Here is a 23512-nt window from a genome sequence, read left to right on the forward strand (position 1 = left end):
TGTATTGTTAGAGTTAGCATTCAGAATTTACATAATTTAGTTTTAACGAGCAGTACGAGTTCTGCAACCACAGTCATATGTTGCAGAATGGTAATCATACAGTTGCGGTTTTGAGGTAATGCAAAGAAATGTATGATATCATTTTCTCAACATTTAAGCATACTGTAAGGTCATGGTTTTTGACATTTAAGGAGTACCATATACACATCTATGCGTGTTATAGTTGCATGGAAAACTATTGCTATTGTCCCTACCTAAACCTTTTGTCTTTCATAATTCTAAAATTATGTATTCTGTTAAATTCATGTAAGTGAAGGTGTTATAAAACAGTGGCAGCAGTAAAACTATTTGATGAGACAACTAAACACAAAATAAGTAAAATTTCTAAAGTTGTATAAAATGTAAGCAGATATAGAATCAGCTATATATATAGGTTTGTTTGTAGATGTCTTTAAAATGAACAGCAAGTGTTATTTCAGTGAACAAACAATCTATGTATAGCCACTATGTGAAAGCAACCTTTACGTAATAACAACATAACACAACAACTCAATAATAAAAGTGTAATTTTGCACACATTCATATAGTTAGTTACAGATTGTCATAGCTTCACGTGTAAAGAGTAATCAAAGGCTATATAGAAGAGATAAGTAGGAACTGAAGTAAGTTGAGTACTAGGTACCAGCTCTATTATACTTTCTTATGGACTGGTTGATTGATAATGCATAGTCTTGCAACATTAAAACGTGATTCTGCCAAATTTATATAAGACCAAATCTGAATCAATTTAACAGGAAATACCATTCTATTTTTTGAATGCTTAAGTGGTGGTGTGCAGTTTCCAGTGATGGGTAATTACTACACCCTGATTGGTCAGTTAACTTGGCTGCCCTTTACTCGAGTCATATAAAATGCACTCCTACAAAATTCAGTGTCATACAGCAGCCAGAATTATGGAGAGGACGTATGAAAATGTCACATACAGCGAGTCTTCAAAGCAGATGCCTGAAAGGAAGTCTCTTTCATATAGGTGGCTCATCATACTCTTCACTTTGACTTTTGTCGCTCTCTTGATATTGATTGTAGCAATTATTTCTGTTTTCGTTTTTTTTAACCCATGCAAACTTGCACAGGAAAACTCAGACAGTGTAACAGAGGCTCTGCAAAAGTTTGAAGCACAAATTGACGAACTCAAACAGTTGTATGTTGAATGTGCGCATTGGAACGACGTGTTAGAATCAAGGCTCAATGCTTCTTTAAAAGCCGTTCATTTTATTGAAGAAGTACAAAGTCAACAAAATAGAAGCATCGACGCTGTTGAAGTAAAAATAGATGACCTTGAAACACGACAGACACAGCAAGAAGCAAGAGTCACGACATCCGTAAACAGTTTGAACAACACTGTTGAGACAAATATGGCAGAGATTGAACTTGCATTAACAGACATTGAAACACAACAGAATCAGCAGGAAACAAGAATTATGACATCTGTCAACAGCCTGAGCAGCACTGTAGAGCAACATCATGCAGAAGGTATTTATCTTCATGTTTACTGCAAAAAAAATTCGTCTCGTAGGTCTTGTGGCTAAAAGTATTATGTCATTTTATTTATAGAGATGTGTGATTCTGCCATCATACATTGTATATGATTGTAAAAACAAATCGTAATTTCTATTCAGTTTGAGGTATAGTTTTTGAATCTAGCGTCTGATGTTTGCCAATGTATACCACAGTTAAGTATTTCTATCGTTTTGATTCGGGTGTACTTTGATTATAATGGCAATAAAGTAATCAACTTAGCAAAACATTAAACTAAAGTACAATTTGAGTTTGTTGATGTTTTATTTTGAATTGAAACCAGCGTATAATGGGATTCATAAAAGTATTAGGTTATTTTCTATCAGCAATGCTCAAATAAAAAAATACTTTGTTTTAGAGGTTCCAATTTCCTGTCCAGCCGCTTATGTTCATAATCCACATTCCAATACCTGTATCAGGCTCATTTCACAAAGCAAATCATGGGAAGATGCAAAGAATTATTGTGAGATCAGAGGAGAATATTTAGCAACATTTGAGACTCTGGAGTCAGTTTTCTGGCTTGTCAACCTTAGAAAGACGCGTTCAGGTACTTGAAATGCTTGTGTCTAGATAATAGCACAACAGAAAATGATTTCAGCATCCAGTTCCAACTTTTACACTACCCAATTCTGGCTGTAATTTTTACAACCCATACTATTTGAAATACCAATATTTTTGATAGGTTGGTCATATAATGGTGAAGTGTGGATTGGAGCAAAACAGATAAATGGTGTATGGAGATGGCAAGGAAAATCTACTGGCTTAGCTGATACACTGTATTGGGCTGTCGATGAGCCAATGGGTAGCAATGAATATTGTTTGACAACGTATCCTGTTCGCGGCTACCAAATAAATAACGACGAATGTTACAGAGCTCACCAGTTTGTTTGTGAAAAACTGGACTGAGCCCATCATTGCCATTGATGGCATTTCTTCTTTATCACTTTCTGTATTTGTAGATAAGTAACAGTCTATTACTACATGTATATATTTTATAAACATACCATATAAACATTTTCATGTGTTTATTCATACAACATGCTTTGGATTATTTTGACAATCTGTTTATTTATATACACATTGTAGAATGATACTTTTCTGTTGTTCTTAAAGTGGAGTTTGATAAAATATTACTTTAAGTTCTTGGCAACAGTGTGTTTGCTTGCGTCTTGCTGGCTTGTCTATCTCTTTTGTTGATGTGTAAAAGTGAATACGCTTCAAAAACTCAGCGCAGCATATTTGTTGGAGGCTCATTTCTGAGTCAGTGTTGTGTCAGTACTGCTTATATAGCAGTACTTGGTGGATAGTTCTTCAGCTTTTCCTAGCTTTAAACTGGCGTTTGTGTGAAAAGCCAAATTTTCAAAAACCCTGAATTTCCAGGAAAGCCAGCCCCTGTTTTACTCGCTAATCACAGGAAAGTCTTGAATGTTCATATAATATCCTACAATGTGACCAGTTCTCTTTTTAGTAATTATACCTTATAAAACTAACACTGTTATTTGCGTGTTTATAACTTAAGAATATGATTTACCAACTTTTAAAGAAAGATGTTGATTCATATAAATATAAGAAGCCTCATCTACCAAAAACATAAGGGGTTTGTTTGATTGACTAAAAATCTTCTATGTGAAGCTGAGAAATACATGCTCCTATCTTATGATGTTACAAGAAGGACATACACTGTAATTAGATCGCATCTATTCCCTTCATAGTATATAATAAAAAATCAGCGAGAACATTTAGTAATCCACAAAGACAGAAAGAATTTTGGCTAACGTTTTAAATAATTTAATGAAACCTTTGGTAATTGGGAAAAAACATAGGCTGATAGACTATGGACCACAATTTTGTACCTGTAAATGGGTCTACGCCTCAAACAGTCTACGTTTATTACAGAAACCTTTGGACAAATAAATTCGAATAATTATTATTGTATTAATTTTATAAAATCAAAAAATTATTCTTATAATTAAATATTTTGGCAAGATATAAAAACGGAAAATTATTAGAAACCTTCGGCAATTAGGCAATGCTACAGACTGGTGAAATGAGCACGTTTTCTAGAGAAATAGCCCTTCTCAATAGTTTTACTACCTGTCGCACGGCTTTATTGGTGTATCATTGGCCAGTCCTAATTTTGATTAAAAAAGCTTGTCAAGTTATTTATTGCGAATTTCGGCCAAATTAATCTGTCTATCTGTGTATCATCCGATCAGATGGGTAAGTTTTAGGATATTGTCGACAATTTTCAAAGACTTGGTTACATATTTAAATAGGTTTATATGTTTTTGTATTGTTATTATACTTAAACGACTCCATTGAAAAATGGTTAAATTTGTTGATGAGATTTCGGTACAAGGGTTTGCGACGGTGTTGATGAATAATTTTCATGAGTTTTGTGCACATGCATTTATCATAAATCTCGCAAACAATCACTCTGCTCGTGTTTGGTCATGAGATAATGTGTTTATGTTTGCTTTATTGTTATTCATTGTCTTACTATTTACTATCTTTCAACAATTATTGTTTAGAAGAGACTAAAAAGTGATAAGATTATTTCAAAACGCACAACAACCTAATCATTAGTGTAAGATCAGCACGTGGTTTACAGTATATTATATCAAATCTTCATGTTGAATAAAAATTTACTATCAGTCTAGATATTTGTTTAGAATGCAAATTTTTAATGTAAATGTAGTTATACGTAGAGTAAAAATTAACAACTGTGACGATTATTCCTGCTCATAAATACCTTCATCAGTATTGCTATGTTTAAAAAGGATTAAAGCTAATATATGTTATTGAAACTAACAGAAGCAATTTACAAAGATCTTTTCTACAACAATCTGTATATTCAATTTTGTAAATAAATCACATGAATGAAAGTCTTTTTTTCATTGGAGGCTAGGATAATTGCAAATTAGTGCTGATGGATAATAATCATATTTAAATTAGAGTGTCATATTCACTACGTAAATTTGATTGCAAGACCAGTTATATTTCAAGACTAATTACAACAGGAAAAAAATATTTAAATGTCAGTCTGGATGAAGCATTGAAGTAAGGATAGAAATTTTTACAAGTGAGCTTATTACTATTGCAGGAAAGTTTAATGGTCATCGTGACACGGCAGGTGTTAATAACATTTAAACTGGTGCTTTCCTAATTAAAATATTTGCGAATCATAGTTAAACAGTAACCAAATTTTTTTCCCTTTAATTTGAGAACAATTTAGATTTCATGGCTTATCTTCATACAAAGGACAACAAAGATGAAACTAGTGATAGTTTCGGATGCGATACCATCGCGACCTGAATGACCTACAAAACATTTAATTTTATTTTATATTGTACAGTTAATGATAAGATAAATGTGGAGATTATAAAAACAAAGAACTTTGCTGTAAAATTACACATTAATGTATATTTTCAGTCAAATCTTAGTAGGAGGTTCTGAAATCTGGCAGCTCTCATAATAAAAAGTCTTACCTACCTGCGATACTAAATGCACCCAACCTAGAACACATATCTATATCTTTCTTGAAAGCTATGCAACTTAGGAATTTTTAGTTGATCTTCCACCAAAAGTTGAAACAAACAAGCCAGCATAGCAAGACAAAAACTAGTCATAAAACGAATGTAAAACAAACAGTCTGTACATCTGAGATCGCTGACCGTGAAGTAATGGAACTATGTTAATTACTTAAGTTAAAATGTATTAATTTGAGTGACTTGGCTGACCCTCACCTTACTGTTTACTTTAAAATAACATTCACGTTGATTGACACTCACCTTACTGTTTACTTTAAGATAACATTGAACAATTACACTTGCACCAGCTTGCTGTCAAATGAAGACATGAATGCAGTTGCATTGTTCCAGCCAATGTCGAGTTAAATTATATGGTTTTAGTCAGGGTATTATTATTAAAGCTAATGCTAAAAACATTTATATTATTTGTTGACTGCACAACAACGTTTAATGAGTACATTACAGCAATGATCACAGTGTATTTTAGACTTGTTTACACACATAGTCAGGTGCTTAAATTTAAAGCCATGCATGTCACGTCTGAGCAACAGAAGGAAGTTGAGCAGGAACTAAAATTAAGGTAGACAGCTGTAATTGCTGGTTGCAAATTTTTTAGGAGAATGGAGTACTCAGAGTCTTTGTAAATTTAAACCTTAAAACAATAGAAACAGGGTAAACATCATGTAGTTTAATGTGTTTATTTCACAGATAAAAGTAGTTTATGAATTGCTTTACAAAGGCAATACAGTCATAACTTTCATGAGAAACCAAAACACTTTTTCTCTGCCTAAGCCTGAATAAACAGCAAACTGTGAAATCTGAATATTTGTGCTCATCAAGTGCGGTTGTGAGTAATGTACATGCAGATTTCATACGATTCTGATCTTTAACTTGATGCCACTCAGTCAGTTTACGTTCAAGTAAAAACTTATTTTCTAAGTTTTTTTTAAATCAGTCAGCATTAACTTAATTTGCTAACAATTAGACATAGAATAAAACATAGACATAGAAACAAATAGACATAGAAAAAATTAAACATACATGTAGAAGCAAGCATCTTATGCAACTTTTCACTCTCACTTCAAAGCAAAACTGTTCTACAGTAGGTCACTTCTAGCTATTAAAGATTATTATAGATTATTAATATTATATATTATAAAAGTCAGTATAGATCTAGTTACTGAAGCTCATACTAAAACCATTCATATGGTCAATCAGTGAATGCAGCAAACATTAACGAGTGATTCTTTAGCTCGTGTCATGGTTTCATACAAGAACATGAAGGAGTTTCTATAACAGACTAGTGTACATCAGCAAGTACTACTATTGCTTCTATACTATATTGTATTGAAATAATTATAATCACCTATAATTAGTTCATGTTTTTGAGGTATTTAGAATATAGTTTTATATTAGTACTGTAATTGCACAGGTTTTATACACACCTGACAGCAACTGACTAGGTGAGATTAGTAATTACAAAATCAACACTTTGTCTCATATGGTTAAAAAGCTATATTATAATACCTTAGGCCATATATGTAATTTTATGTGTAAATATTGTTAAAATGACCAGGACATGTTATTTCAGATAAAATTCAACACACCATGTATAGATAATGTATACAAACATTGTATACATATAAAGTTTGAGCAGGAAGTGATATATAGCAAATAACCTTTTGCAAGCTCCAATACGGCTGCATATCATTTGAGTAAATACAGAACAAGGAGTCTTGTAATTTTAGCACGTAAATCTGACAAAAATTTTTTTGGAACAAATGCAGACTTATTCAATGGTAATCGAATATTTTGATAAACAAAAATGAAGCTAATAAAAATATTTTGCTGAATGATGGATGATCAATTCAGTTGTAATGTCATAAGCGCTTGCTCGTATGAGCACCTAAAAACTTGACAAACATGAATAAATTTAACGGGCACTTAATACGTCTTTATATGGACAGCTAAATTCTGGTACGCAGTCTCTTGTTGTGGACACAACATTTGTATTGGTCAATTAACTTGACTGCACTTTCTTTGGCTGACATAAAAAGCTTTTTTAAAAACATATAATAGCATTAATCAGCAAAAGAGATGGAGAGGACATATAAAATAAGAGTAGGAAAAAAATTAAGGAGACAAAGAAGACCCTTTCGCATAAATGACGAGAGAGAGAAAAAGAGGGAAAAGAGGGTGTGAGAGCGAGTGAGAGAGAGGGTGAGAGAGAGAGGGTTAGAGAGAGGGAGAGAAAAAGAAAAGGAGAGAGAGAAAAATAGGGTGAGAGAGAAGAGGGAGAGAGAGAAAGAACATGAGTGAGAGAAAGGGGGTGAGAGGGAGAGAGGAGGGAGAGAGAGAAAGAAGGTGATTGAGAGAAAGAGAGTGAGAGGGAGAGAGGAGGGAGCGAGAGAAAGAAGGTGAGTGAGAGAAAGAGGGTGAGAGGGAGAGGGAGGGAGAGAGAGAAAGAAAGTGAGTGAGAGAAAGAGAGTAAGAGGGAAAGAGGAGGGAGAGAGAGAAAGAAGGTGAGTGAGAGAGTGAGTGAGTGAGAAAGAAATAGAGAAAGTAAGAGAAACAAAGAAGAGGAAAAAAGAACAAATAGGGAAGAGCGTACGAAAGACAGAGAGAAAGAGAGAAAGAGGGTGAGAAAGAATTATTATCATGCTTCTTTATTTGGCGGTTACGCACTGTTAATATAAATTATAACAATCACTTTGGTTTTGTCTTCCGTAGATATACATGTATATGAACTGATAAAACCACAGCATAACAAATCTACTAACAAATATGTACTCAGTTCATGTTTGCAAATTAAAACTACAACTAATATTTACCCTCAAACTGAAACTGCTTTATTAGTGAAACAACTGAGGAACAAATTCACCCACTCAAGCAGTTTGAGTTGTTCTACTAGTAACTGACAAATGAACAATACAAAACCACTCGAGTGGAATTAGCGGAGATTACATTAAAAGAAAAATTATTATTATTATCACCAAGAAAAATATTATTTTTTAAAAACAGAGTTATCATCACATAGTAGAAAACTGTGTAGATAGAAACTTTACGGAAAAAAATAGTTAAAAAAGTTCAAGTCATTTCATGTTTTAACTTGACTGCTTCTCTGAGTGTTGGATAGACTAATAGGTTTATCTGATGTAAACAGTGTTAACACAGTTGAGACAGCGCAGACACTGTTAAGTTAAACATGCTTATTCGATGAAAATAGTTAGTCTTTAAATTGCATTATGAAGGGAATAAAATTAATTATTCGACCGTGGTGAAACAAATTTTTTTTCTCCTCATGAGTTAGAGTACACACTGTAATCTAGAAAAACTGAGCTTTTGTTGGCAACTCTGAATAATATTCTAATTTAAGTACACTACTTCTAATATACCAATGTTAACTCACACTGTAAGTGATGTATGCTACACCTAACATGTGAGGTGCTATAGCAAACTTTATCTTTCAGTTTTCAGACATGCATTTTAGTGGGTACAAAGAACTTCATCATATTATCATTCTGAGTTTTTTTAGAAAATGATCAAAATACTGAGCTAATAACCGATAGAAAAAGATTATATGCATTTGAGACAATATAAGGAGAATGATGTATTGCTCCTTGGTTACTACATTGTATAAGAATGATACAAGGAGTATATATATAAATATATACTCCTTGTATCATTCTTATATTCTTATAAGGAGTATATATAAATATATACTCCTTGTATCACTCCTTATATTAATAATGAGATAAGAAGTATATGTACTATATACTTCTTGTATCACTATTGGTTGAAGTTCAACTAAACCCAATACAGTGGGTTAACTCTAAACTGTTTTGAGCCGCTCAATATTTGATGATATTTGTTTGATTTGAAAATGTTGAAACTTGCTACTTTCAAGTTAACTAGTATGTATAATGTTATCCACTAGAGCCCAACAATTGGAAATTTTTACAAATATTTTATAACCATTGCTCTTTTTAAACTGTTTGAGTCTTTTGGTATTTAGCCTTAACATAAACGATGTCTGTCCAAAAAACAAACTGCTAAAAACTGCTTGTAATCAGGGCAAATAAAAAAAATCTTGTTTCATTGTTGGCTAAAATAAAAATTTTATTTTATTTCAGCATTTGTAGACCAAAGTAGAAGCAAAAATATGCTATTGGGACAGTTTAAACTCCATTGGTGAAGTACATACCTGTTTCTTTCAATGTCTTTTTCCATCTCCCTCATTTTTCCTACTTCTCTAATCTTTGTCTAATACCCATCTATTCACTCTTCCCTCTTTAGCTCTCTTGTTCTTTTTCACTGAAAGTCACTTAATTGTTTAAATTTAGAGATAAGTGTCTTGCATATAGGAACTTCTAGCTAATCTTCAAACAATCTGGCATAACCAGACAAAAACTAGCCTTAAATGATGAATAATTTTCATGAGTTTTGTGCACATGCATTTATCATAAATCTCGCAAACAATCACTTTGCTCGTGTTTGGTCATGAGATAATGTTTTTATGTTTGCTTTATTGTTATTCATTATCTTACTATTTACTATCTATCAACAATTATTGTTTAGAAGAAACTAACAAGTGATAACATTATTTCAAAACGCACATCAACCTAATCATTAGTGTAAGATCAGCACGTGGTTCACAGTATATTATATAAAATCTTCATGTTGAATAAAAATTTACCATCAGTCTAGATATTTGTTTAGAATGCAAATTTTTAATGTAAATATAGATATACGTAGACTAAAAATTAACAACTGTGACGATAATTCCAGCTCATAAATACCTTCATCAGTATTGCTATGTTTAAAAAGGGTATAAAGCTAATATATGTTATTGAAACTAACAGAAGCAATTTACAAACATCTTTTCTACAACTATCTGTATATTGAATTTTGCAAATAAAGCACATGAATTCATTTCTTTCTTTCATTCAGCGTCTTTCTTTCATTGGAGGCTAGGATAATTGAAAATTAGTGCTGATGGATGATAATCATATTTGAATTAGAATGTTATATTCACCACGTAAATTTGATTGCAAGACCAATTATATTTCAAGACCAATTATAACAGTAAAAAAAATCTCTAAACGTTAGTCTGGATGAAGTATAGTGAACTAATGATAGTAATTTTTACAAGTGAGCTTGTTACTATTGTGGGAAAGTTTAATGGCCATCATGACACTGCAGGTGTTGTTAACATTAAAACTGGCGGTTTCTGAATTAAAATATTTGTGAGTTAGAGTTAAACAGTAACCAAATTTGTTTTCCTTTAATTTGAGAACAATTTAGATTTCATGGCTTATCTTCATACAGAGAACAACAATGATGAAACTACTGACAGTTTCGGATGCGATATCATCGCGACCTGAACGACCTACAAAACATTTAATTTTATTTTATATTGTACAGTTAATAATAAGATAAATGTGGAGATTATAAAAACAAAGAACTTTGCTGTAAAATTACACATTAATGTATATTTTCAGTCAAATCTTAGTAGGAGGTTCTGAAATCTGGCAACTCTCATAATAAAAAGTCTTACCTACCTGCAATACTAAATGCACCCAACCTAGAGCACATATCTATATCTTTCTTGAAAGCTATGCAATTTGGGAACTTTTAGTTGATCTTCCATCAAAATTTGAAACAAACAAGCCAGTATAGCACGACAAAAACTAGTTATAAAACGAACGTAAAACAGACAGTCTGTACATCTGAGATTGCTGACCATGATGTAATTGAACTATGTTGATTACTTAAGTTAAAATGTCTTATTTTGAGTGATCAGGCTGACACTCACTATACTGTTTACATTAGGAAAACACTGAACAATTACACTTGCACCAGCTAGCTGACCAATGAAGGCATGAATGCAGTTGCATTGTTACAAATAATGTGAAGTTAAATTATATGTGTTTTTTTGTGATGGTATTATTATTAAAGCTAAAATTAACACAATTTATATGATTTGGTGACTGAGCAACAAGGTTTAATGAGTGCACCACAGCAACAATCCAAGTTTATTTTAGACTTGTTTACACATCTAGTTAAGTACTTAGATTGAAAGCCATGCATGTCATGTTTGAGCAATTGGAGAAGGAAGTTGAACAGTAACTGAAAGTAAGGTTAACAGGTGTCATTGCTGCAAGCTCTGCACCTGTTTTGTCTAGCCTGTCATCGTACTATGCCATTATAAGTCATCATCCCACAGATGTTTCCTTTTTTCCCTTTACAATTACTGATAATTGAAAATATGTCAAAATGTACTGGTTTTAGGTGTAGCAAAAGTAAAATTAAGTTACCTGAGTCAGTCTTGCGAAGGTTGCCAGACCAAAGATTCCGGTGTCTCAAAATTGGTTAAGTATTCTCCTCTGGCCTCACAATACTGTTCGGCCTCTGATCATGTTTTACTCAGTCTAACATATCTGATGCAAGTCTTAGAGTGAGGATTACGAGTGTAGAAAGATGGGCAATACATGTATCATTCTACAACATTATATAAAAGATTTAAAACTCTTTTCAGTATCAACTATCTAAATATTTAACCCAAGGTTTTTTAACTGCTTATGCATTTTATACATACTTAATCATAGGCCATGACTTTGTAGGTTATTTAACAATTATTTTATGAAATAGAAGCTAAATAAATAATATAATTATAAAAAAACATAATTGTCTAATATATTATAATGTTAGTAATATATTACCAATAGATTCATGTAAGGGTTACATGAAACCTATTATAAAAAGATACCTATTACTTTCCTAGTAATAAAATATAAATGTTTGTTATTTTAAAAGAGTCATGTTTTAGATAGATTTGTATTATTTACTAGAAATGTTACACATTGCATATTGATGTTATTTTGATTGTTTTACTGTTAAACGCATTGAAGTAATCTACATAAAAAAATTTTCACATAAAATATTCCACATTTAAAAGTAAAAATAGAGAATATGTTGAAGAGAACTTTTCAGCATGTTGCAAACTTCTTGCTAATGATAAATTAATACTGTAGATTAACAGCATCTACTCTGCATTAAACATTCAGGTCAGAATAACTTGATTGTTGAGTTTGGTTCGTCTAGCTTTTTGCTAGGCATGTCTAAGCCCAGTGGCAAAGGGTAGTTCAAGGATGGGTGTTATTCTTGTCACTACCATTGGTCTGTTTTAGAAATGAATCCCAACCGGTGGTTTGCAGGGCAGGTGTTGTAGACCACTAGCCATCGCTGCTTTTGTGATTGTTAAAATACTCTGATTTTGCAGAAAAAGATATTTTAATGTTTGTCATCAGGCTAGTTGTGTTGATTTAAGTTAGGGCTTAAAGGTAAGTAAACTGAAACCCATAGTGTTGTTAGGTATTTTTGACCTATTCTAGCTAATTTAAATTCCTGTAATCAAGAGAGTATCTATAAGCGAGGGTTTGATTGAAAAAAATAAAAACACTAGCAAGATAAAATAAATAGTTAGTACTGGCTAGAAAAATAGTGCATACCTCTTGGATGATTTCAGGAAACTTCTAATCTCAAACTGCTCAACGATCAAGTGAATGTTTTTGTAAGTGTGTTAATACCAGTTACAAGACTGTTTCGATAAAATACAGTATTACGCTGTTGTTCTGTTATGTTTCTTTGTAATTCATTGAGAGAAGATGTAAGTCTACTCTCGAGTCTGGTGATTTGTGTCTTGAACTCTTTTCTGACGCTTTCAATTGATGCTGCAAATTCGTTTTGGGTCTTCTCTTATGCTTCATTGAACAGCCTTCATTGAACATATATATATATACCTATATACTCATATAAATAAATAATTGCACGTAAATATAATTATGTGTGTGTATACCTAGTTATATATGCACGTTATATATGTGCAATTTCAAATATATGTATATGCATGTATATTTAGAGTTTAGATATGTATATATATATATATATATATATATATATATATATATATATATGTAGATGTGTATGGAGTTACACCTATATGCACACATGCAGGTACGAATGCACACACATATTTATACATACATTTTAAAAAAACTGTTGTAGACTGTACAAGTCATACTGAGCCAGACTCGGTTAGAGCCAAGCTCAACCGAGCCAAGCCAAGCTGAGCCGAGCCCAGCCTAGCCAAGTTTAGCGAGGTGGAATGGGAAGTGGCCCTTTCCCTATGTAAGAGGACACACCGAGATCAGAAGACAGAGCGTATCTGCATTTTTTCACTACATGTTGCATGCTTTCTATTATAACCTTCTATGAACGAAGCAGACAAAGATATGTATGAACTTGTCTTGAACTTGGTGAGCAGTAAAAGCAGTGTACAACATTTTTACACTGGTGGCAGCGATGAGACAAGGGAATCCCCAACAAGCTCCACCTCAAGGCTCATACTAGAAGGACTTTCTGCTGCCTTCAAAGTGGCAGTAGAAGGAAACCCAAGAACAACAGAATCTGGTCTGCTTAAAAAACAGCAGCGCAGCTCCTACTGGAACAACTGTTTGCTGCCTTCAAAGCGGCAGTAGGAAGAAACCCAGAGGGAGCCCTGTATGTCCTGCTTGCAAAATGGCAGCACAAAACCCATATGACAACACGGAAGGAGAGGGACAGAAGAATAACTGTCGTACAAGTGGCAGAAACTACTGGGAACCCCTCACTAACTAAGCTGCTTTCTAAGGCAGCAGCCAACAAGCAAGAAAGGGCAGTAGAATAACTGCCATATAATTGGCAGAAATCAGCTTAGAGGCCACTCGCTAAGCACATGGCTAACAGAAGGGCAAAGAGCGCTGAAATTGATCGAGGCCCTTGAGCGGGTATTCCTCATGTCGAGACCTCAAAAGCCGGCACAGCAATTTAAGACTCCCCAATGCATGAGAAAAGGGGATGTGGAGTACTTTATTGCTCGCTTTCTGGAGGTGGTCGACGCCACTCAATGGATAAAAAGAGCGACTTTGCTACACCTCTGAGAGGTGCTGGGCAAACAGTCCAAGGACTGTGGATTGGCCAAGAGCCTGGAGGTCGTGTTCAATGCTCTTCGGCAAAGTTTGGGCTATCCGCCAGGCAGGTATTGACCTGGCTAAAGGCCCTCAGACAAGACAACAAAACGTCACTCCAGGAGCATGTCATTGAGGTGGAGAGGCTGGTATGCATTGCGTACGGAGACTTCCCAAACTTTCACAGGAACGACATGACCGTGGAGAGGCTCTGCAGCTTACTGGGAGACCCTGATCTGCAGCGACACCTTTTGGCAGTACCAACACCCACACTAGGAGATGCCATGCCGGCCGAGAATGACTACTTTTAGATACAGGGGAGAGAGTGCAAGCCTGCTGGCTCTTCTGTTTGATCTGTGAAAGGAGGGCCCCCCCCCCTACCCAAGTGAACTCGGCCGAGACCAAAGTTATTGGCCAATTAGCAAGATTAGTCTGATCACTCACGGCAAAAGTGGAGCAACTACAAGAGTGAGTCTAATCTCAAGTGGAAGGGAGAAGCCCACAGGCCAACCTTTGCTAGGGGTGTGGCAGACAGGAGCATGTCAACAAGAACCACCCCCTGTCACCCAGAATCAGCTTCAGAAATGAAAGAAGGCCACAGCAGTAGCTCCCGGCTGCTGACTGTGCTAAGGCCAAAAATCCTTGGAAACCTGACAAAATTACCCAGGACCCAGAGAACATTGACGGATGATCTCACCCAGCAAGAACCAGGCTGGGAGAGTTTTTTGCACAAGAAAAGCCTGTGGAAACATGAAACTACTATCAGTCTTTGGGCGAGGCCAGCCCTAATCTTTTCTCGCTCTTGAACACAGCCTATGCCCTTCGTGCAAACAACAAGGACGTAGTCAAAAACGTAGAGGAGTGACCACTAAAGCTTCTTTGCCCAAGACCCCGAGAATTATCAAAGCCATTTCAGCAGGACGGGACAGTCGGAAGCCTGCGTTAAAAGCGACAGGGACAGCACATTCCCCCTCTCAGGAAGAGCGCTCGATGGAGCCACAGGTCAACCCTGGAAGCCGGGCAACCCCTGGAACCAAATTTGCCCAGTTTCAAAGGCAGGGAGTCAAAAACACCTCGAGAAGCTCCCTGAAGGATCTGACCATAGCGCAAATTCTTAGCCGACCCACTCAACTAGTTACTTCTTTGCCGAAAAAGTGAATGGTCGGCCCATACAGTTTTTACTGGATACAGGTTGCACCACCAACCTGTTGAAAAAGCGAGTGTTTGACTGACTGCCAGGAACCATACAAGGACGGCTCAAAGTAAGCGACGGTCATGGTCTGTTAGCTGATGGAACTAGACTTTCGTTCTACAGAATTATTTGGCTGCCAAGTCGATTAAGGGAAGTTTAGACTGAGGAGGTCTTTGTGGTCAGCCGACTAAGTGAAGATGCCATTTTGAGCATGCCGTTTTAGTGGCACACCAATTTTCTTTGGAATTTGAGCATCCAGTAGTCTGAGCGGACGGAAAGTGGCTGGTGTGCATTGACAGGCACAGAGGGTAGCACCAAAGCAAAGCACAAGTAATCAGGGAGGTCATGGTACTGGCCCAATCAGAAATGACCCTGCACTGCCATATCACCACTCAAAACTATTGTCCGATGTCACTGATTGAGGGATTCCTCGAGGGACCCGTTGTGGCAAGCAGCTTGAATAAGCCTGGGCCCAAAGGCCAAGTCATAGCCATATGCCTGAACACTCCAAGACAGCCACTAACTCATAAGTCTGGTACCACCAATAGCACATATACTGGGTTAGACAACCTGCATGTGGAAGAAGATGACCCCCTATAATTGTGGACAGCCGGGTCGACTCTAACCAATGGTGTGCCGGCTCACCTGGATAAGTTGTTCCAAGCGGCCCAGTCAAACTCTGCAGACACAGATTAGGCAAGAAGTTGATTGCCCTGCTGCACTGTTGTGCCGATGTGTTTAGCACAGGGGTCAGAGACGTAGGAACGACCACTGAGGTAGAGTACTCCGATACCTCTCAAGGAAGGAACTCGGCCGATCCGACCGCCCCCTTCATCTAGGGCCAGATAAAAAGGTGGACGCTGATTGACAGGTGCAAGACCTTCTTAAGAAGCGGAGCTTAGAGTTCCTCTGTGGTTTTAGTTAAAAAGAAGGACGGTAAATAGTGCTTCTGTATTGACTACCGGCGACTAAACCTCGTTACCAAACAGGACGCGTACCCCCTCCTCAAGTTGACAATAATCTAGATGCCCTGTAAGGCAGCCTGTCAGCGAGAACTGGCAAGTGCCGCTAGATGCAGACGCACAGGAAAATTTAGCCTTTTCTACCAGGACTGGCCTGTGGAAATGGAAAATGTTACCCTTTGGAATGACCTCCTCTTTGGCCACCTTCCAGAGGCTTATGGAACGTGTCCTGCACGACCTTCACTAGAGAACGCTGTTGTTGTACCTCAATAACATTATAGTCACTGCACCAGACTTTAATACGCATCTCCACCGACTTGAGGAGGTCTATCAGAGACCCAACAAGACCAGACTAAAGCTAAATCCTTCGAATTGTGAGCTGTTGAAATCCTAGGTACGATACCTGGGCTACATCGTCAGCCAGGATGGAGTCTTCGCAGGCCCAGCAAAAGTGCAGGAGGTCACTGAGTAGCCAAACACAAGCGGGCTTAAAGAACTTCAAGGATTTCTGAGGACTATCGGCTACTACCAACAGTATACCCAAGACTTTTTTACAATAGCTTACCCCACGCATCAGTTGACCCCTAAGGAGAACTGTGGAAATAAAACAGTGAAGAACAGACCACTTTCAACCAGCTGAAAAACAGTATCAGATCCGCACCGGTCCTATGCTATCCGGATCCCTGGAAACAACATATCTTGATGCAATGGATCGTGTTAGACATCAGCACGTCAAGATATTGACGCAAGTGGACACGAGGTAGGAGCTGTGCTGTCTTAAATGCAACCGTGTTGAAAAAGAGTCATTGCATTCTACAGCAAGTATCTAAGCCCCTCAGAGCGCAATTACTGCGTCACCCGATGGGAACTGCTAGCGGTCATCAAGGCCGTAAAGCACTTTCAATTCTAGCTGTCAGACCAGAAATTCCTTTTCTGAACCAAACATGCGTCTGTGATGGCTATGCCAAAAGAAGAAACCTTTGAATTGAGTAGCTTGATAGCTCAAGATCTTGGCAGAGTTTCAGTACACGCTGGAGCACAGGTCAAAGCTTAAGCATGGCAACGCAGATAGTCAGCAAACGTGTGAGGACTGCCGGCAGTGCGCGAGCATTGAACAGAGGAACGGAGGTCCTTCAAGAAAAGAATTGGCCAAAGAACGGGGCTGCCAGCCACATGAGTACCAGCCAGTTGCTTGAATGGGATTCCTACTCTTGACAAGGCGGAATTGAACCTAGGCAACATTGATTAGCCTGGAACGTTAATTGGTAGCTTGAACCAAACTTTTGCCTCTACCATGGAGAGATTAAACCTAGACACCAACGATGGTTTGGGAGGGCTGCTTGTCTCCCTTCTCCAGCTGAATTCAAGACACGAGGAAGCTCGACACCCATGGCAGCGCAGATAACTTCTGAAGAGCTGAGCCGAAAGGGCAAGTTGGCGAAACTACAGGCCAGCACAAATGGGCCAGTAGCCATCATGTACCATGCCGTTGCTACAGGAAACGAATTGCCAGTTGAACACCTAGAAGTAGAAGGCAGAGAGCTGAGATGTGCTGAACCACATGCAAGGTTCTCTCCGCGTTCAGCAGGAGGGTGTGTCGGAGGCAAGTGTGGCTTTTCAGAACTACGCCAGATGGTGCGCCGCCTGTCTCCCAGTCATGAGGGAGACTGCCGTGTTGCAAACACATATCCTGGTCAACTTTGGGTTAGGAAGAACAACGAGCCACCTTCATTTAATCTGGTACTGGATGGGCCTAAACTTTACTGTCAGTCGGCTAGTAAAAAGTTGTGAAGTGTGCCGGCCGCAAAGAACAGAGGAACTAGGATAGCGGGAGTGAGGAAGAGGCTATACCCAGCAGGCCTTAGCAAAAAGTAGTCGTCAACCTAGTCGGCCCACTCCCTAACACGCTGAGTCGAGAACAAATAGGTACTGATCCTCACAGATCACTTTATGCAGTAGCAAGACACGCTGGCACTGGCCGACGCAACAGCACCCATGTAGCAAACACCCTGGATGAGCGGGTACTCTGTTACTTGAGGTTGCTGGAGCAGATCCACATGGAGTTGGGGCACAATTTGATAACCAGCTGATGACCAAACTGTGCCAAATCTGGAATGTGGGTAAAACTCACACCATCCCGTACCACCCACAAGAAAACGGAATAGTGGAAAAGAATAACCGTCAACCGGGAGACTCACTACGAGCACTACAAAATGAATGGGATGTGTTACTTTCCCAGCTGATGAGAGCATACCGAGCTACCCCCTCCCCCGTCTGCAATAGGAGAAACAGCTTATATACTGATGCTGGGGCACGAGCTTAGGTTGTCAGACCAGCTAGAAGGCCATCCCCTGTCAACCGAGTTTTTTCCAACTCATGAACTGGCACTAAGAGCACAAAGGAGACTGGAAACAGTACACGAAGCCCTGCAACATCAAAAAATCCGAAAAGAAGACTAGAAGGGGTCTCTGCTATACGCACCTGAAGACTGGATATGGCTCACGAACAAGTGCAGGCGATGGGGAGAAAGCCCCAAGTTGCAAGCAAAGTTTGTAGGGCTGTACCGGGTTCTCAAGGCTTAGAGCAATCATACATACTTGGTGGAGATGTAGCGCCAGTCATTGATACAAAGTGAGGCAAGACTAAAGCCTTACTACTCTTGCCCAGAAAATCAGGACAGGCCCCAGCCACCTTGGAGCCAAAAAGGGTTCCCAACTTGAAGGGGCCCGGATCAAGCAGAAAGGGAAAAGTCTAGTGGAGGCTCCAAGAGACCCCTTGCCATTGCTACAACTCACCGACAGGGAGAAACAGATCTTGGAAGCCGCAAGAAACCGTGAGCAGAGAATAACTTCTGAAAAAAGAGTAACCAGGCCGGGGAAAGGAAATAGTCAAGAACCAAGTCTGGCAGAAAATCCTGCCGGACTCAAAACAGTTCCTGTAGAACCTGTGACATCTCCAGCTGCACCCGACAAAAGTACCAACGGAAATAGTCCCATCGGAGCCGGTCCGGCAAAACCCTAGGCCTCCTCGAGTAACTACATGTAGTAGGTTGAATCAGTACAAAAATGGGATACGCTATGTAGTAGAGTCACCAGAAAACGGTCTGGAGGTCGGAAGGAAAAGCCGTAAAACCGCTCTTACAGCTGCTACCTATGCTTTTCTACTAAAACACTCGTTAACTTCGAACGCTATCAGTTTACGGAGGAACATAGACAACGCCTGCAATACCTCTCTGCAAGAACTATTGACTTTGGTAACAAAAAGCTTGGAAGAAGCTAAAGAAGTGTTACGTGAAACATAGCCGGCAAATATCATAGCCTATAAGGGAAATAGGTAAGAAGAGAAGACCGCGAACGAAACTAACTTAAGCCACTACACAAAAGTCAGTCGTTCTGGAAATAAACAACAAGGGCTCGGAAGCACTATTGGAAGAAACCTTAACTGAAAGAGTGAACGAGGCTATGGCCCAGTTGACTCTCCCACAGCACATTAATTAGAGACCGTAGTCGCCAATGGAGGGAAGTGTGCTGTGAACTGTTCAAGACATACTGAGGCAGACTCGGTCAGAACCAAGCCAAGCTAAGATTATAAGAGCACTTTATAACAGCATGCACCTCGATCAAAAAGTTGAGCTGTTTTGCGCCTGTTCATTACATATATGTATAAACTCTTGCACTGAGTCTTGTACTTGTGGAGCAATAAAGGTAGCACACAAAACCTTTGCAATACAGCATATACCTTGGATAAATAGACTGTATATACGTTATAAATACAATTATAGATATACAAGATTTCAATATGTATATATAAGATATGTATATATATGTATATATATATATGTATGCATATATACATATGTATATATATATATACATATATATAGATATATATATACCTAGATATATATATATATATATATACCTAGATGTATATGTATATATATTCACACATATATATATACATGTTTATATATATATTGTTTCTATATGTACACGTGTATATGTATATATACATGTACATATATATATAAATATATATATATATATATATATATATATATATATATATATATACATGTATGTATATGTATATATGCATACATATATATATATACATATCTTATATATACATATTGAAATCTTGTATATCTATAATTGTATATAACAATTAGTAGTTGTATATAATTTGATTGTAGTTGTATATATATATATATATATATATATATATATATATATATATATATATGGTAGATTTAGGTGTTTGAGTTGTTTCAGCGATATCAACTGTGTCAGTATGACGTTTAATCTTGTATGAACCAGGAAAAGGCAAATTCGAATGCGTCAGTCACTCCTTCCCCAGTCTTACTAGATGTCTCAAAGCTAAGCGGTGTCTTGCTATCTTGCTTTTCTAAATAACTTTGGTTGATTTCTGTAGCAAACTGCCGGGCCTCCTGCCTTGAGACAGCTCGTTTCGTATCATCTGTAACTAAATCAAGTTTTGCTCCAACCACTAGCTTTAAACAGTTTTCCTCTGGCAACAGCGGAAGAAACCTCGTCTGAAGGTCGTTAAAGCTGGAATGATTTCCGATGTCATACGTCAAAATGGCAGCACCCGCATCGCGGCAGTAGAATGTGCTCAGCCCTGAGAACCTTTCCTCTCAGCGGTGTCCCATATGGCAATATTGTATGGTCCCCACTGCTTAAGAAAGAATGATGCTCCTATTGTACTCTCCGAACTCTTATTAAATGAATCATCGATACAGCGAGAAACGAGACATGTCTTGCCTACATCGGCAGCACCAATGAGTACCACCTTCAGATCTGCTTTCTTTTTCGTAGAAACAGACATTCCAGTGATGTTCTAATTGAGCAGAGTCAGAGAGATGGCCGGTGGCTTACTGCTCGCATATTACAACCCACCGGTGAGCATCTGTCGATCTTTTCTACCGCGGCCACCTATTTGTTTCGCCAAGGATGAAGTACTTCGATCCAAGCGAAGGTTACCAGTTCGGTTACCAGTTCAGTTACCATGCCGCATACACTGAGCGGCATAATCATGTCGGAGGTATTGTGTATAAAAATCTATGTGATGAGTATGGCCTTAATAAACCACAGCACTAGTGGGAAGCTCCTGGTAAGGTGAATGAAAATGACCGCGCTAAGATCCTCTGGGACTTCTACATCCAAACCGACAAGCATGTCCTAGCAAACCAACCAGATATAGTGGTGGTAGACAAAGAGAACAAAAGGGCTACTATAATAGATATAGCAGTACCCAATGACTACAATATAGCCAGCAAAGAAAAAGAAAAGGTAGAGAAATATCTCCCTCTTGAAGAAGAAATTGAAGAATGCTGGAATGTAAGAACAACTGTAATCCCAGTAGTCATTGGGGCACTGGGCGCAATAACACTGGCGCATGAAATGTGGCTTGCCCAAATACCAACAACAATCAACTCAGGTGAGTTGCAGAAAAGCGCGCTATTGGGAACAACTAAGATCTTGAGGCGAGTGCTCAAACTCCCAGGTCTCTGGTAGGAGACCCGAGTTAGAGCAGAATTTACCACCCACACGGGGTATCCGGGGTGAGGAAACAATTTATATATATATATATATATGTATATATATATATGTATATATATATATATATATCAACAATCAACTCAGGTGAGTTGCAGAAAAGTGCGCTATTGGGAACAGCTAAGATCTTGAGGCGAGTGCTCAAACTTCCAGGTCTCTGATAGGAGACCCGAGTTAGAGCAGAATTTACCACCCATACGGGGTATCCGGGGTGAGGAAACAATTTATATATATATATATAAATATATATATATATGTACATGTATATATACATATACATGTATACATATATAAAAAATATATATAAACATGTATATATATATGTGAATATATATACATATACATCTAGGTATTTATGTATAGGGTATATGCTTTATTATTACAAACCGCGGCTATATACCCCTACACAATACACTTGTTATTTATGTGTATTTTTATAACATATATACATTATATAGTTCTATGTATGAATATATACAGTCAAACATGGATAACTCAAACATCACGGGGCCGAGCAAAAGTGTTCGAGTTATTAGAGCATTCAAGTTATCAGTGCACTGCCACAAGTTTGTGTATTAATTTATTTATTAGTAGATACATGTACAAACTATAATATAAATCAAAAGCATAAATGGCTTGTTTCAACCTAAATGCTTCTAATGTAAAGTTTAAAAAATTTTATTAAAAAGTATAAAGATTTTTCTATCACTTGACATTGGTTTGTTGTTTGAGGTGATGTTATTGCCAGGATGTTTTTTAGATTATAATTGATAAAACTTGATCGCTGTTAAAATGCTCAGAAGAACAGACGCATTTTTCTTTTGAGCGTTTTAACCAAGATCAATTTTGTTATCTTGTATAGTATACCAATGAAAAACCGCTCAGGTGTCTTCAGTTGAGACGGTGTAGCATGATCCAGTCAATTGAATGGAATGGCACCATATTAAAAGCCAGTTGTTCATACAAAATGACATACATTTCATATAAAATGACACGTTGAGTGACTGATCATGCTACCTATGATCGGATATATAGTATGATCATAGGTAATATAACTGATCATAGGTAATATAACTGATCATAGGTTTTATAACTGACCATAGGTAGTATGACTGATCATAGGTAGTATGACTGATCATAGGTAGTATGACTGATCATAGGTAGTATTACTGATCATAGGTAGTATTACTGATCATAGGTGGTATAACTGATCATAGGTAGTATTACTGATCATAGGTAGTATAACTGATCATAGGTAGTATTACTGATCATAGGTAGTATTACTGATCATAGGTAGTATTACTGATCATAGGTGGTATAACTGATCATAGGTAGTATTACTGATCATAGGTAGTATAACTGATCATAGGTAGTATTACTGATCATAGGTAGTATGACTGATCAGAGGTAGTATAACTGATCATAGGTTGTATAACTGATCATAGGTAGTATTACTAATCATAAGTAGTATTACTGATCATAAGTAGTATGGCTGATCATAGGTAGTATTACTGATCATAGGTAGTATGACTGATCATAGGTAGTATAACTGATCATAGGTAGTATAACTGATCATAGGTAGTATAACTGATCATAGGTAGTATGACTGATCATAGGTAGTATGACTGATCATAGGTAGTATGACTGATCATAGGTAGTATGA

General features: G+C 37.2%; 1 pseudogene; it reads right to left on the reverse strand.

Annotated features, from left to right (window-relative positions):
* Positions 1–20570: 20570 nt before the first annotated feature.
* On the reverse strand, positions 20571–21269 carry LOC137405055 (ras-related protein Rab-20-like; annotated as a pseudogene).
* Positions 21270–23512: the final 2243 nt, after the last annotated feature.

Source organism: Watersipora subatra, chromosome 9 (assembly GCF_963576615.1).
Source record: "Watersipora subatra chromosome 9, tzWatSuba1.1, whole genome shotgun sequence".
Lineage (NCBI taxonomy): Eukaryota > Metazoa > Bryozoa > Gymnolaemata > Cheilostomatida > Watersiporidae > Watersipora > Watersipora subatra.